General features: G+C 44.2%; 1 protein-coding gene and 1 long non-coding RNA gene across 2 annotated transcripts in view; one reads left to right on the top strand and one right to left on the bottom strand.

Moving 5' to 3' along the window:
• Positions 1 to 2911: 2911 nt before the first annotated feature.
• LOC125483908 lies at positions 2912 to 6472 on the bottom strand. The gene is made up of 2 exons (XR_007263345.1): positions 6284 to 6472; positions 2912 to 3382 (listed from the first exon to the last, which is right to left on the bottom strand). It is a non-coding gene; the product is annotated as an uncharacterized LOC125483908 (long non-coding RNA).
• A 181-nt stretch (positions 6473 to 6653) lies between these two features.
• The window catches only part of LOC109931439 (leucine zipper putative tumor suppressor 3-like), a 62928-nt gene continuing 54555 nt past the window's right edge, over positions 6654 to 15026 (top strand). The window contains exon 1 of the mRNA XM_048600471.1: positions 6654 to 6734. The gene's annotated coding sequence lies outside the window, so the exon portion shown is untranslated. The remainder of the gene's footprint in view (positions 6735 to 15026) is intronic.

Here is a 15026-nt window from a genome sequence, read left to right as displayed (position 1 = left end):
CAGAGAGCCCTGGGTATGTATGTGCATGGGTAGTGAAAAAGGCATGCGGGATCCAGGCTTTCTGAATAGAGGTAAGGAGTAAAAAGCAAAGTTGTTGTGATAAATCTTTTATATGACACCACATTAGGCTCAACTGAAGTATTAGGGCAGGGCTGGGCTGGAAGGAAAGTCAGCAATTGTGCAATGGACTGAGAAGTCTGCCCCAGAGCTATTACATTCCGTAGGGAGTAGATGTGGGGGTGCAGAGTGGGACTGCTGCCTTTAACTGGGGGCAGTGGGGGAGAAGGGAATGTTGTGGCAGGGTGTCCTACATTTTGTGGATGCAGGCCAATCAATTGGCTAGCAACTCCAGCAGATAGCAAGTTCTCCCAGGCCAAAGTTTCCACTGGATCCCAGATCCAGTCTCAAAGTTAGTGTCATTGTGTGAGTCCAAGCATCATGGGAAGGTGGGGGTCAGGGTGCACAAGGGTAATCAAAGTGGGAGGAATGGTGGATTCTAAAGTCCATTTGGGGGAAAAGGGGTCACTCACTCCAGTATGGGTGCCCCCAGTTCATGAAGGAGAATCCTGAAGGTTGCACCCATTTCTTCCCACCTTTTTAAAAATGCATTACTACCCACCTGCCCACACCAGGTATGTTCAGGTTTGATATCATATTGTGGTCAATTTAACAAGGTCAATTGACCTGAAATTATTAACATAAATTTGGTGGGTGGGCTGCCAGTTTTGGTGCTTAATAACCACCCCTCCCCCATGTATTTTGTGAGTGAGCTCAGGGATGTGTGAGAATGTATTGTCTAGGCCCAATCTACTTTACATGTCCTCCCCACTGAAAACACCAATAGGGCGTATTTAAAAACCAGCCCTTTGTATCCATCATGCTTTGGGAAGGATGAGAATACATTAGAGAGGGTCCAGAAGAGATTTACGAGAATGGTTCCAGGGATGAGACTCTTTAGTTCCTTAAATAGACTAGAGAAGTTGTGATTGCCTCCCAGAAGAGAAGATGATAATACCCTAGTGGTATTATCGCTTGACTATTAATCCAGAAATTCAGTTGAGGACCCGGGTTCAAATCCCGTGACGGCAGGTGGTGGAACTTGGATTCAATAAAAAAAATCTGGAATTAAGAATCCAATGATGAGCATAAAATCATTGTCGATTGTCGGAAAAACCCATCTGGCTCAACTGATGTCCTTTGGAGAAGAAAAGCTGTCTCATCTTGTCTTGTCTACACATGACTCCAGACTTGCAGCAATGTGATTGACTCTTAACTGCCCTCTGAAATGGCCTAGCAAGCTACTCAGTTGGATGAATCGCTATGAAGTCTTAACAAAGAAACAAAATCGGACGATCACCTGGCATTGACCTCAGTGCCGGAATAGACAATGGCAGAAACAGCCCTGTCGACCCTGCAAAGTCCTCCTTTCTCACATCTGTGGGCTACAGCAACAGCCTGACATAGTCATACCCATGGAATCATACCTTACAGACAATGTCCCAGACACCACCATCACCATCCCTGATATTTCCTGTCTCACCAGCAGGAAAGACCCAGCAGAGATGGCAGCACAGTGTATACGGTCAGGAAGGAGTAGCCCTGGGAGTCCTCAACATTGATTTTGGACCCCATGAAGTCTCACGTCTTCAGGTTAAACATGGGCAAGGAAACCTCCTGCTGATTTGCATGTACTGTCCTCTCTTGGCTGATGAATCAGTACTCCTTTATGTTGAACAACACTCGGAGGAAGCACTAAGGATGGCAAGGGCACAAAATGTACTTTGGGTGGGGGATTTCAATGTCCACCACCAAGAGTGGCTCGGCAGCAGTACTACTGATTGAGCTGGTCAGGTCCTAAAGGACATAGCTGCTAGACTGGATCTACAGCAGATAGTGGAGGAACTAACAAGAGGGAAAAATAAACTTGACCTCATCCTTATTAATCTGCCAGTTGCAGATGCATCTGTCCATGACAGTATTGGTAAGAGCGACCACTGCACAGTCCCTGTGGAGACTAAATCTTACAACTTTGAGAATATGCTCCATTATGTTCTGTGACACTATCACCGTGCTAAGTGGGAAAACTTTGAACAGATCTAGCAACTAAAGACTGGGCATCTATGTGGTGCTATGCAGCAGAATTGTACTGTAGCATAATCTGTAACCTCATGGCCCAGCATATCCCCCACTCAACCATTACCATAAAGCCAGGGGATCAACCCTGGTTCAATGGAGAGTGCAGGAGGACATGCCAGGAGCAGCACCAGGTATATCTGAAGATGAGGTGTCAACCTGGTGAAGCCACCAAACAGGATTACTTGCAGCCAAACAGCATAAGTAGCAAGTGATAGACAGAGCTAAGTGATGCCACAACCAATCCTGCCACATCCAGTCATGAATGGTGGTAGACAATTAAACAAATCAATAGGGGAGGAGGCTCCACAAACATCCCCATCCTCGAGGATGGAAGAGCCCAGCACAGCAATGCAAAAGATAAAGCTAAAACTTTTTGCAGCAATCTTCAGCCAGAAATGCCGAATGGATGATCCATTTCGGCCTCCTCCAGTGGTCCCCAGCGTCACAAATACCAGACTTCAGCCAATTTGATTCACTCCATGTGAAATCAAGAAATGGTTAGAGGTACTGGAAACACAAAGGCCATGGGCCCTTACAACATTCCAGCAATAGCACTGAAGACTTGTGCTCCAAAACTTGCTGCTCCCCTAGCCATGTACAGTTACACTACTGATATCTGCCCAACATTATGGAAAATTGCCCAGGAAATTTCCAATCCTGCCAATTACTGCCCTATCAGTCTCCTCTCGATCATCAGTAAAGTGATGGAAGATGTCATCAACTGTGCTATGAAGTAGCACCTGCTCAGAAATAACCTGCTCAGTGAATGAATGAACAATGTTCACTGAATGATTTTATTGTCACGAGAATTTTACAGGAAAAAAAATACAGTAACACAGTGAAAGCTTCCATTGTTGCCACGATTCTGGTGCCATCTTGAATAGTTTAAGAATAGTAATAAAAAAAATATAGTTAAAAGACAGTCCATAACCCTTGTGCCTCCACTTCGCCGCTGCCAGCACCAGAGCCAACTCACTGATCTTCAAACGCCATCTTTTGCCGTTGGGTCTACCTCGTCAGGCATCACCTCCTCTGATGTTCCAGCCAATACTGGGTCCTGTGCTTGCCCCTCTATCAGCCATCGCCTCACCACCATCCGCCAGGGTCCAGCTCTGGGCTCACCAGCTGTCACCACGCTCCAAACTCTGAGGAAGCCGCCTTCTTACTGCCTTCCACTTGCCACATTGCCATCGCTGCTGATGCCACCACGACCGAGCTCTCCCCAGAAGGTAAGCAGAAGCAAAAACTAAAAAGAAAAGAAGAAAAGAAAGGAAAAGTGGATTGAGTGGATGAGCCCTGGGCACAGGAGCCTGGACGCTGCCTACTCCACTGCCGCCATCTTGCAAAAAGTAGAGAAGGCCATTTGGCTGTTTGAGTCTGTTCCATCAGAAAGAGTGGAGTTGTTCTTACGGAGAGCCAGCACAGACATGATGGGTTGAATGGCCTCCTTCTCTGCAGTTACCGCACTATGATTCTCTAGAACATAAAAAGGCAAAGTCACCCTAGGGCTGGAGACAGAAGACAACTGGTGGTAGTTTAATCTGAGGGTCACCATGCCTCAGGTGAGGGGAGACATTGAGAAGGAGGATCCTTCACAATAACCTCAGCCAGTGCAGGAATAGAATGCATGCTGTTGGCTTCATTCTATGTCATAAAGCAGCTGTCCAGCCAATAGGAATGTGATAAAAGAAATAAGCCATTCATCTTGAGCCTATTCTGCTATCCAATAAGATGGTGACTGATCTAACCCATTCAGGTCCTGTTAAACTACTCATTGAGATTTGGGTTGAATTATAGCCCAGCTCCTTTGTTTCATATCTCTTTGTATGCACCGACTCTTTGCTTGCAAACAGTATTTGCTGGAATTATTGCTGTGAAATCAATCATGACTTATAAACACAATGGCAATATTTGCTGAAACAAATACATCAATCACTTATATATCTCGATTACAAACTGAACTAAAATAATTCCCTTGGAGACAAAAAAACTGCAGATGCTGGAATCCAAGGTGGACAAACAGGACGCTGGAAGAACACAGCAGGCCAGGAGGCATCTGGAGAAAAGGAGCAGCCAATGTTTCGGGTATTACCCTTCTTCAGGACTCTTTCCCTCTTTATTCCAATATAAGGAAGTGTTTGGCAAGGTCAAAAGCTCCATTACAGTGAGCAATAACCTTTTCAACAAACCACTCACATGATTTTCAGTTCAGTTAAAATTTGATCAAACAAGTTAGGGTGGGTTTTTTTTTGACAATTCCTCACCCTCCTGCAACCTGATCAAAGCACCATTGATCAGAATCTCTGGGCCATCCTGTCAAACAACCAGGGTTCGGTGGGCGGGGGATTGGTTAGACACAAAACCAATAAAAAGGTTATATCTGAAAGAACTGCGGATGCTGTAAATCAGGAACAAAAACAGAAGTTGCTGGAAAAGCTCAGCAGGTCTGGCAGCATCTGTGAAGAAGAAAATCAGAGTTAACGGTTTCGGGTCTGGTGACCCTTCCTGCTGAGGATTATAATGAGATAACAAGGTGTAGAGCTGGATGAACACAGCAGGACAAGCAGCATCACCTGCTGTGTTCATTCAGCTCTACACCTTGTTATCTCAGATTCTCCAGCATCTACAGTTCCTACTATCTCTGAGGATTATAGTGAGGCCCGGTATTAAATTCAGCAGGATGATCATGTCCGCAGCCTCGTCAGTTTTTCTATCCTACACAGCTACCCTCATTATGAAACCTTAGACCCAGTTTCTTCCTCCAGAGATGCTTCCTGACTTGCTTTACGTTCCCCATTCTTGTTTCTGATTTCCTGCATCCACGGTTTTTTGGTTTTATTTTAAAGGAAACCAAAGCACTTTGTGTTCAAACAGAAAGTACAACTCCTCAATATTTCTCCAAACATGAAAGCACTATCTCGCCCTCAGTCTGAACACTGTTTCTTTTTCCCCCAAGTTCCTTCACGGGAGCTTCGCCCATTCCATCTTGTCCTCGAGAAGGTGGTAGTGAGCTGTCTTTATGAACCGCACCAGCTCATTCGGTGTAGCAATAGCCACAATGCGGTTAGGAACAGAGTTCCAGGACTTTGATGCAAAATTCTTCCAGTTCTTGTGTGAGAAAACACAGAATTTCAGACTTTGTGGGTAACTGGTTACTTTGGAAGAAACTGCTTGTGAGAGATGCATTGACTGAAAGGATGATAGAAATGTTTAATTAAAATTGTCAAAAGGGAATTGTCCATATACATGAAAAGGAGACCGTCATGGTGCTAAGGGTAAAAAGATGGATTGTGGCATTAAATCTTTTCAAACAGGCAGCGCAGATATAATGGGATGAAAATTATCCTTCTGGGATATGGAGTATGAAAGGAGGCCAGTCTTGCCACTGTTATAATGGGAGTGGGTGAGACCACACATGGAGTACCGGTACAGATTGGTTACCTTCCTAGGGTGGAAGAGTTGTCTTTTGTGGAATGGTTGCTCATGTTGGGCCATTCCCATTGGATATTAGAAGAATGAGAGGAAACCTTGTTTAAAAAAGGTACAGTCCTGAGGCGGGCTTAAAGGGAAGGTGCTGGGAGATTTTTTTCCACTTGTGGAGGATTCTAGAACTACTGGGAAGCAGTTTGAAAACGTGGTCTCCCGTTTAAGATAAAGCTGAGGAGGAATTTCTTCTGTCCGAGGCTTGTTGGTGTTTAAAATGCTGTTCCCCAGTGAGTGTTGGAGGCTGGACGATTGAATATAGTCAAGACTGAGTTAGGTTGATTTTTGGTCAGAGAAGGCAGGAGTGACGGGGATCAGGCAGAAGAGTGGAAGTAAAAACACATTAGACCAGCCATGATTGTACTGGCTGGCGGAATAGGTTCAACGGGTGGAATAGTCCACCTCTGCTGCTGTGGTGTACTGTGTGAGTGTGATACCAATATCAATGTAAATTCAGCATGTCAGGTAGTTATAATGCTGAGCATTGTGAACTAGTGAAGATGAAGGTTGGTCTGTAAGCCTACCTCAGAGCAGGCAGTAAGAGGGGCTGTGCAATTAGTGGTGAAACTCGAGCTGATTCAGTTCCGCAGTGACAGAGCTGTTTGAAAGGACAAGCAGTCATCAAGTGAGTACCCGAACGTAGTTCACACAGGAGAGATCTCACCTGGGCATTGCTGCCTTCAGTGGGAAACCAGGGCTCTATTTTAGACTGGATCCCAATGGACAAAAGTGACAGTAGCGAAGTAGTTAAATAAGAATGGACTGTAACCTTCTCCGATTCGGACTGAAGAGCAGGGTGAGTGAGTAGCGTTATCGGGTTTTAAAACACTCAATTTGAAGTGTGGATCCCACGAGTGAGTGCAGCGAGAGGAGTAAACAGGGCTGCTGGATGCAAATGAGGGTGTGGGGAAGCCAATAGCGTGAGAGTGAGCGCATTGGTGTGGGGAGAGCGGGCCAATGGGAGAGTGTGAGGGGCGGGGCTGCTGTGATCGGGTGTGTGTCCAGGTGAGTTTCTGTTCTCAGTGCAGGAGACGGTCCTGGGAAAGGGGAACCTCATCCTGAGCCTGAGCCGCTGGAATTGACCTCCTGCCTCTCACTCAGCGAAGATGTTGCAGGTAGCGCTGCTCGATACTATGCTTTCCTATCTGTATCATTGTTTGGAGCAGATTTTAAGCTCAGTCATTATTAACGGTCATATCTCAGTGTATGCATTTTTGTTTTTCTTTGAACATTCCTGATGCCTTCCCTGTGCTTTGCTCATTGACAAACCATTCTTTTAAAAAAAAACGAATGTCTCAGCCATGGTTCAGGGACGTAAAAAGCACTGCAGCTGAAAGTGGCAGGAATTTTTAAAAAAAAATTCCTGACGACCTGACCCAGGGGCAGTGTGACACCATTACCCTTCAGAGTGAGGACAAGCAGAATGCAAAAGCTGCAACCGACAAATCTGAATAGATTTTCATAGGAAGATGGGAGGATATATTAGGATCGCAAAAGTTTAGAGTCTTATGTTTTAATAAAAAGGTTGCGAATAAGGACGATCCAACCCCGCGAGCAGAAAATGAAACTACAATCCAGCAGCAAAATCTGTGCTTGAATTGATGTTCGAACAGTGTTTACAGTTATAACGTTACCACCGTTAACGGCTTGCATTTATGTAGCACCTGAGAATGTCCCAAAACGCTCTGCAGCCAATGGAGTACTTTCGAAGCATTCTCTTTGCTGTAAATTAGGAAATACAGTCGCCAGCTCACATGCAACTAGCTGCCCCAAACAGCAACGTGAAAGGTGATCAGATAATGTTTTTGGTGACATAATGAAGGCAGAGTGCTGCAGGTACTGGAAATCAGAAATAAAAAAACCCAGAAATTGCTGTTGGGTGGGTCTGACAGCATACGTGGAGAGAGAAACTGAGTTAATGTTTTTAGTCTATTAAGACTCTTCTGAAGGATTGTGAGGATTGATTGGCAATGTGAACTTGAGGTGGAAAATCAGCCATGTATTGAATGGCAGAACAGGCTCATGGGGCTGAATGGCAGAACAGGCTCAAGGGGCTGAATGGCCCAGTTTTGCTCCTATTGAAAATACTGTTCTGTAACCCACAAATGCCCAAATCAAAGGTTGAGAGTGCCACCTATAGCTGAACTTTGACCCCTGTCTCAGGGTCAGTATTGTCAGATGACTGCTACAGGCAAAGGATCTAAATGTGCCTGAGAATCATTATTTACTGGCAAAGTGTGGTTTGGTGCTCGTTGAAATGAATGCTGCAGTTGCTGAGGTATCTTCCTTTGAATGCACAATGCCACAGTTGCCCCAGTTAGTCAGGCTCTGTGGGATGGTGATGAGCAGTGGCTAATAATTGAAACAAATGGCATTCCAACTCTCCTGTCACCAGGAGTGATTTATTTCCATCATGAGGCTTGCTTGCAGTGGTACATCTGTCAACTTACTTGTATTGTGATTATAAATGTGGCTGTTTTGACGATGATGCAGCATGCAGCAAGTTACCTGCCTTTATTATTGATTTATTTGATTTATTTATTGCCACGTGTCTCTTGTTACAAAATACAGTGAAAAGGGTTGACAGAACTGATCAATGCGAGGTACTTAGTGTGTCTCAGCGAAATAGTGGTTTATTTTTAGCAAATCAGAGTAAGTAAGGGTGGGAGGGTTACCAAACAGTGCAGTTTGCACCTGCTGGCTGTTCGTCCTGTTGCTGCTATCTATCATCCTCACCGAAGAGGGACCCAGGGCTGAAAATTACATCTTCAATTCCTGGATATTCTGGGAATATCTGGGAAGGTTTGCAATACTATCCAGGACTGAATTCAACTTGACCGATGCTCCGAACTGAAGCAAACCGCTAAAGTTCATCTGTGTCATGTTCCGTTGTTGCTGCTGAGGATATTCTGCATTATTTCCCATCTGGAAGGGTTCTGTTTACTTTGACACAGTCGTCATAGTGATGTCTGTGGTAACAGTAGGATCTGTGTTGGTGAGGCTACCGGAGCAGGCAGGAGGGTGTGGCGGTGGATGAGGGGCAGGGTTTGGGGTTTTGGCAGCCATCAGGTGGAGAGACGAGACTGAAAGAGTTGCCAGGAATCCAGGGGTGGAGGCTCTGCTTCTGGTGTGAGGCCTTTACCATCAGTAGAGGAGGTTTACTTAGCAATGGGTGTTGCAGGAGCTGAGTAATGATTTCAAAACCTTCAGCCAGGTGATGGTTTCTCCTCCAGGCCCAACGATGTAATTGGAGCACAGTCTGTATTTTTAGAGAAGGACCCCTATCCTTACCTAGAATCTGAACTTCAGGCTGAGCAGGTTAGTTGCATTTGCCTGATATTGAATTTGCTGCCTAATATACCCCCTGTCCATAAACCCTGTCTATGGAAAAGAGAAGTGAGGAGAGATTGGTGACTAATTCACCATCACCCACTTTAAGCCATCACGCAATGTTAAAATTGCCCCCACTGTGTTAGTACCAAAGCTGGGATTTGCTACTCTGGGCCTGTACAACACCATTGAGTCCTTAGGAGAAAGAGTCACCAGAGTGCGAAATTCAGTTCACCTCCATTTATTTTATTTCTGCCTCTAATGATATCGAGGTCTTTGTTCTGATCAACAGCTTCATAAACACCAAACAGTAGTCACACGAGGCTCTACTGGCATAGTGGTAGTGTCCCTACCTCTAAGCCAAGAGGCTTGGGTCAAGTCCCACTTGCTCCAGAGGTGTTTCATAACATCTCTGGTCAGCCTGATTAGGGAAAAAAATAAAAACACCAACCACTGTGAAGTCTTGCTAGACCTGACTGTGAGCGGTAAGTTAAGCTATAATATTATAAGCCTGACTGTGTGCTAGCACCGATGTCTGGCAAGGTGTTCTGTCCTTAAAGCTGAAGACATTGACGTGGCATAGTCCAGCTAGATTGAATAACTGTTCCTGCAGATTAAATTTGACATTGTTGTATTTTCACTGAAGCAGCCTAAATAATCAATTAAAGACCGAAAGAACTGCGGATGCTGTAAATCAGGAACAAAAACAGAAGTTGCTGGAAACGCTCAGCAGCTCTGGCAGCATCTGTGAAGAAAAAAAGATCGGAGTTAACGTTTCGGGCTCGGTGACCCTTGCTCAGAATCAGTTCTGAGGAACGGTGACCGGACCTGAAACATTAATGCTGATTTTTCTTCATAGATGCTGCCAGACCTGCTGAGCTTCTCCAGCGACTTCTGTTTTTGTAAATAATCAATTATTTGGCTGAATGGATCCTATTCTTACAAGCAGTACACTAAAGAAAAGCTCACACTTGTCCAATAAGCTTTAACTTTAACCAGCGTCCACACAAAAAAGGCACCATAGTTGCAGAGGGCAGCTGTCTCCTTTCAAGAGTGCTGACTGGTGGTGCCTGAACCTGAGAGTGAGGGGCAAGGTTCAGAATAAGGGGCCTTCATGGTAACCTCAGCTGGGGATATGGGAATTGAAACCGCACTGCTGGGGTCACTCTGCATCACAAACCAGTCATCCAGCTAACCAGCCCAAATATTTTCGAATCACCCTGATCAGAGATGCTATTTGACACCTCTCGAGCAATGGGTCTTGAACCCAGGTCTCCTGGCTCAGAAGTAGGGACACTACCACAGCACCACAAGCGCCTACACAACACTGCGTGATTGATCACATATGTCATACTTGGTAACTTATGGCTGAATAACTCTTGTTACTATCACCAGCAGTGGCAGGCTGACTGACCAACCACTAGCATCACCCGAAAGGTGTAGAGTTCTGATATTTGCCCAGACTCACGGAAGGACTCTACGTGTCGTGTTGGATGTTTTCTGATTTATTCTTTAGATGTGGGCTTCACTGGAAAGGTCAGCATATATTGCCAATCCCTAGTTTCCCTTCACAAGGTGATAGTGTTTTTTCCCCTGGAATCACTACATCCATGTGGTGAAGATGTTTCCACATTGCTGTTCATTAGGGAATTCTAAGGTTTTGACCCAATGATGGTATTGGAATGATTTTCCGTATATTTTGAGGGCACGGTAAAAACATTGCACACCCAGTTTTAGGGTGTTAGGGATGTGCTAGTGACGACATCGAGTTGAGTTCTAGAGAAAGTGGTGTTTAGCTGCAGCCAAAAGACAAAAGATAATTCATTGCAATGTAAAAGCTGGGAGTTCCCATCCCTTTTATGGCAGTCCTTATTTCACAGTAACTGCTCATTGTTCTCGATACTGACAATGGCTAGAATCTTGTAGTGTAAACGGTGCATTGCTGTTCCCTCTACATAATGTAAGAAGCATTTCTCGGGCTATTTTAAAGGTAAGGCTTATTGAATAAAATGTTTTGCTGTTGCTGCTCTTGTTTCATCCACTTTGTCCTGGCTTCACTAATTTGGTTTTCGGAATTACTTCTTTTTTCAGGAATAATGGTCTTTCCGCTATTACATGGGGCATTTAGATGAGCTCTTACTCTCAATCCTGGCTTTGTAATGATTTGCTGATCTCAGCCAGAGCAGTCAGCAAAGTGACAATGGTACTTAGAAAAAGGAGTACGTTAGAAATAAGAAATTGATGGTGTCACACTGGAATAAATAGATCAAATTATCTGTTGAGGACAAATGATAACAGAAGATGTAGAAGTTAGAAGAAGGATAGAGACAGCCAGAAGTAATTTTGTGAAAATGAAAGTTCTGTTAATAAGATAACTCAACTCGAGCTTATAAAATAGAAAAAAATGCTCAGAGGTGCTATATTCTATCCACTTGAGCCTGTATGCCTCAGAATCCTTGACAATAAATAAAGATCCGTGAAAGAAAATAGTGGCATTTGGAAGCAGATGCAAAGGTGTATTTTAAGAATATCATATCACAGAATATAGAGAGCATCAGACAAATCAGGATTTTAAAATTACAAGAGCAAAAAGCCATTAAAAAAGTGATATCCAGAAAAGAAAATGTCAGTATTTCACCCATTTGATCGAAGCTGAAAAGCAATCTCTCCTCGAAGACAGAGAGAGGGGCAGCTGAAAGATGGATTGTGATGGCACAGTTTGCTGTGGATGTCATAGAGCAATTACAGATAAGCTGCAGTAGATGTGTGAGGACAGCATAAGACATATGACTCTGGTATACCCTGACAGCAGATCCCCTGGCAAGGGAAGTTACGAGCAGTAGCAGGACAAGCAGAATTTGGGAATCCTCGTCTGTGAATCACAAAATGCTAGCATTCAAGTTCGGCAGGTAATAGGAAAGACAACTGGAATGTTGGCCTTTATTTCAAAGGGAATGGAGTATAAAAATAGGGAAGTTTTGCTAAAACTATACAGGCATGAGTCAGACTACAGATGGAATATTGTGAACAGTTTTGGGTCCCTTTATCTAAGGAAAGATATGCTGGTGTTGGAGGCAGTCCAGAGGAGGTTGACTAGGCTGATACCAAGTATGGAGGGATTGTCTTATGAAGAAAGGTTGCATAGATTGGGTCTGTACTCATTGGAATTTAGAAGAATGAGAGTTGGTGTTAATGTTCTTGGAGGACTTACGGGGCAGATGAGGAAAGGTTGTTTCTCCTTGTGGGAGAGCTTAGGACCAGAGGGCATAATCTCAGAAGAAGGGGTTGCGTATTTACTACACTGATGAGATGGAATTTCGTCTGTGAGAGGGATATGAATCTGTTGAATTCTTTACTGCAGAGGGCTGTTGAGGTTGGGTCATTGTTTATATTCGAGGCTTTATGGAAATCAGGGGTTATAGGGAAAAGGCAGGGAAGTGGAGTTGAGGATTATCAGATCAGGCAGGATCTCAATGAATGGTGAGGCAGACTTGATGGGCTGAATGGCCTACTTCTCCCTGTCTTTTGGTCCTATGTTATTAAATAATCAGGCCTGGCCATTTAGCCAACCACCCACCCCAAGTCCTGAAGAAGGGTAATACCCAAAATGTTGACTGCTTCTTTCCTCCAGATGCTGCCTGGCCTGCTCTGTTCTTCCAGCCTCCTGTTTGTTCACACACCCCAGGCTAGTTCCACCGTTCATTGAGATTATAGCTGATTTGTAAACTAACAACATTTATCACCTTGTTACACCTTAATGCCTTTGCTGAACACAAATCTGTCAATCTCCATTTCAAAAGTTTAACAATGGAGCCGATGAGCTAAAATTGGTTTCAGAGCACCAAACCTAGTGAGGGACAAAAGGAAAATTACAGTAGGCAACTATTTCTGATTACAGTGCCACAAGATTCCCCAGATTTGATGAAGGTTGAAAAATAGTGAATGACTCTCCTTTATTCCAGAAAGTAAAGAGAGAGAGAAAGCAAGAAACTAAAGGCCAGTTAACTTAACATTTAATGCAGCTAAAATTTTAAAAGCTACTATTGAAAGTAACAGCAAGGCACTTGGATAATTTCAAGGTAATCAGGTAGAACCAATGTGGCTTTATAAAAAGGGACATTGCAATTAACCAATTTATTGAAGTTCTTTGAAGAACTAACATCTGTAGATAAAAGGGTGGATGTATTGTACTTTCTGGGTGGTATTTGTTACGGTACCACTACAAAGGTTGTTGCGGAAAACAAAAGTTTGTGGTATACACGGTAATATATTGGTGTAGAAAGAAGCTTGGCTAGCCAATAGGAAACAAAATATAGGCATAAGTAGGCAATTTTCTGGCTGGCAAGCTATAATAAGTAGGGAGTCACAGGAATCAGTGCTGGAGCTTTTTTACAGTTTGTACAATTTACTTGGATGAAGAGACTAAAGGTTTTATTGCTAAATTTGCAGACGATATAAAAGCAGGTTAAAAAGTAAGTTGTGAAGGGGCCATAAGGAGGCTACAAAGGGACATAGACAGGTTACGTGAGTGGGTAAAGATGTGGAAAATGGGCATAATGTGGGATAATGTGAAATTGTCAATTTTGGCAAGAAGAATAAAAATTAATTTTAAAAAATCTAAATGGTGGGAGATCTGAGGTGCAGCTAGATCTGGACATCCTGGTGCACCTTTTTCAAAAGAGTGGAATGCAGGTATGGCAAGAAATATAGAAGGCCAATAGAATGTTACTGTTAACTGCAAGGAGAATTGAATATAAAAGTAGAGATGTTTAAACAGGTAAACCATGGCAGGAGAGCTCAAAGTCTTGGTTTGCTCCTCTTGCTCCATGTGGAAGGCCGAGGACAGTTCCAGTCCACCGGGTCAGCACGTGTGCAGGAAGTGTCACGAGCTACAGCTCTTAGAAGCTCAAGTTTCAGAGCTGGAGCGGTGGCTGGGGACATTGTGGAGCATCCGCGAGGCAGAGAGCTTCGTGGATAGCACGAATAGGGAGGTGGTCACACCACAGGCTCAGACTCTGCAGGCAGGAAAGGAATGGGTGACCACCAGTCAGAGCAACAGAAATAGGCAGGTGGTGCAGGAATCTCTTGTGGCCGTTCCCCTGCAAAACAGAGACACCGTTTTGGATACTGTTTAGGGGAATGGGCTCTGAGGGGAAGGCAGCAGTAGCCAAACTCGTTGCACCATGGTTGGCTCTGTGGTAGAGGGAAGGGGTTAAAAAGTGTGCTAGGACAATAGTTATAGGGACTCAATTGTAAGGGGAATGAACAGGCATTTCTGTGGCTGCAAACAAGACTCCAGAATGGTATGTTGCCTCCCTGGTGCTAGGGTCAAGGATGTCTCAGAGCGGGTACAGGACATTCTGGAGGGGGAGGGTGAACAGCCAGTGGTCGTGGTACTCATCGGTACAAATGACATGGGTTTAAAAACAAAAGGGATGACGTCCTAAAAGTAGAATACAGGGAGCTAGGAAGAAAGTTAAGAAATCTGACTTTAAAGGTGGTGATCTCAGGATTACTACCGGTGCCTTGTGCTAGTCAGAGTAGAAATGACAGGATATATTGGATGAATGCGTAGCTGAAAAGATGATTTCGGGGGGAGGGTTTCAGATTCTTGGGGCATTGGGACTGATTCTGGGGGAGATGGGACCTGTACAAATTGGATTACACCTGAGCAGGACTGGGACTGATGTCCCAAGGGGAGTGTTTGCTAGAGCGGTTAGGGAGGGTTTAAACTAATATGTCAGGGGGATGGGAACCTATGTAAGGAGTCAGAGAAGGAGGGACCAGGGACAAAAACAAAAGCTGGAAAAGGGAATAAGAAAAGTGTTAGGCAGAGAAACAGAACAAAATAAAACAAGGCTATTGAGAAAAATAACAGTGAGACAAACAGTGTTAAAAAGATAAACTTAAAGGCTTTGTGCCTTAATATACGAAGCATTTGCAATGGTGGATGAACTAATTGCGCAGATAGATGTAAACGGGTACGATGTAATTAGGATTACAGAGACATGGCTGCAGGGTGACTAGGGATGGGATGCGATAGCAGGAACTGCAGATGCTGGAGAATCTGAGATAAC

This window comes from Rhincodon typus, chromosome 1 (genome assembly GCF_021869965.1).
Source record: "Rhincodon typus isolate 14 chromosome 1, sRhiTyp1.1, whole genome shotgun sequence".
Lineage (NCBI taxonomy): Eukaryota > Metazoa > Chordata > Chondrichthyes > Orectolobiformes > Rhincodontidae > Rhincodon > Rhincodon typus.
Note: the sequence above shows the minus strand (reverse complement) of the source record. Positions and strands in the feature narration are given on the sequence as shown.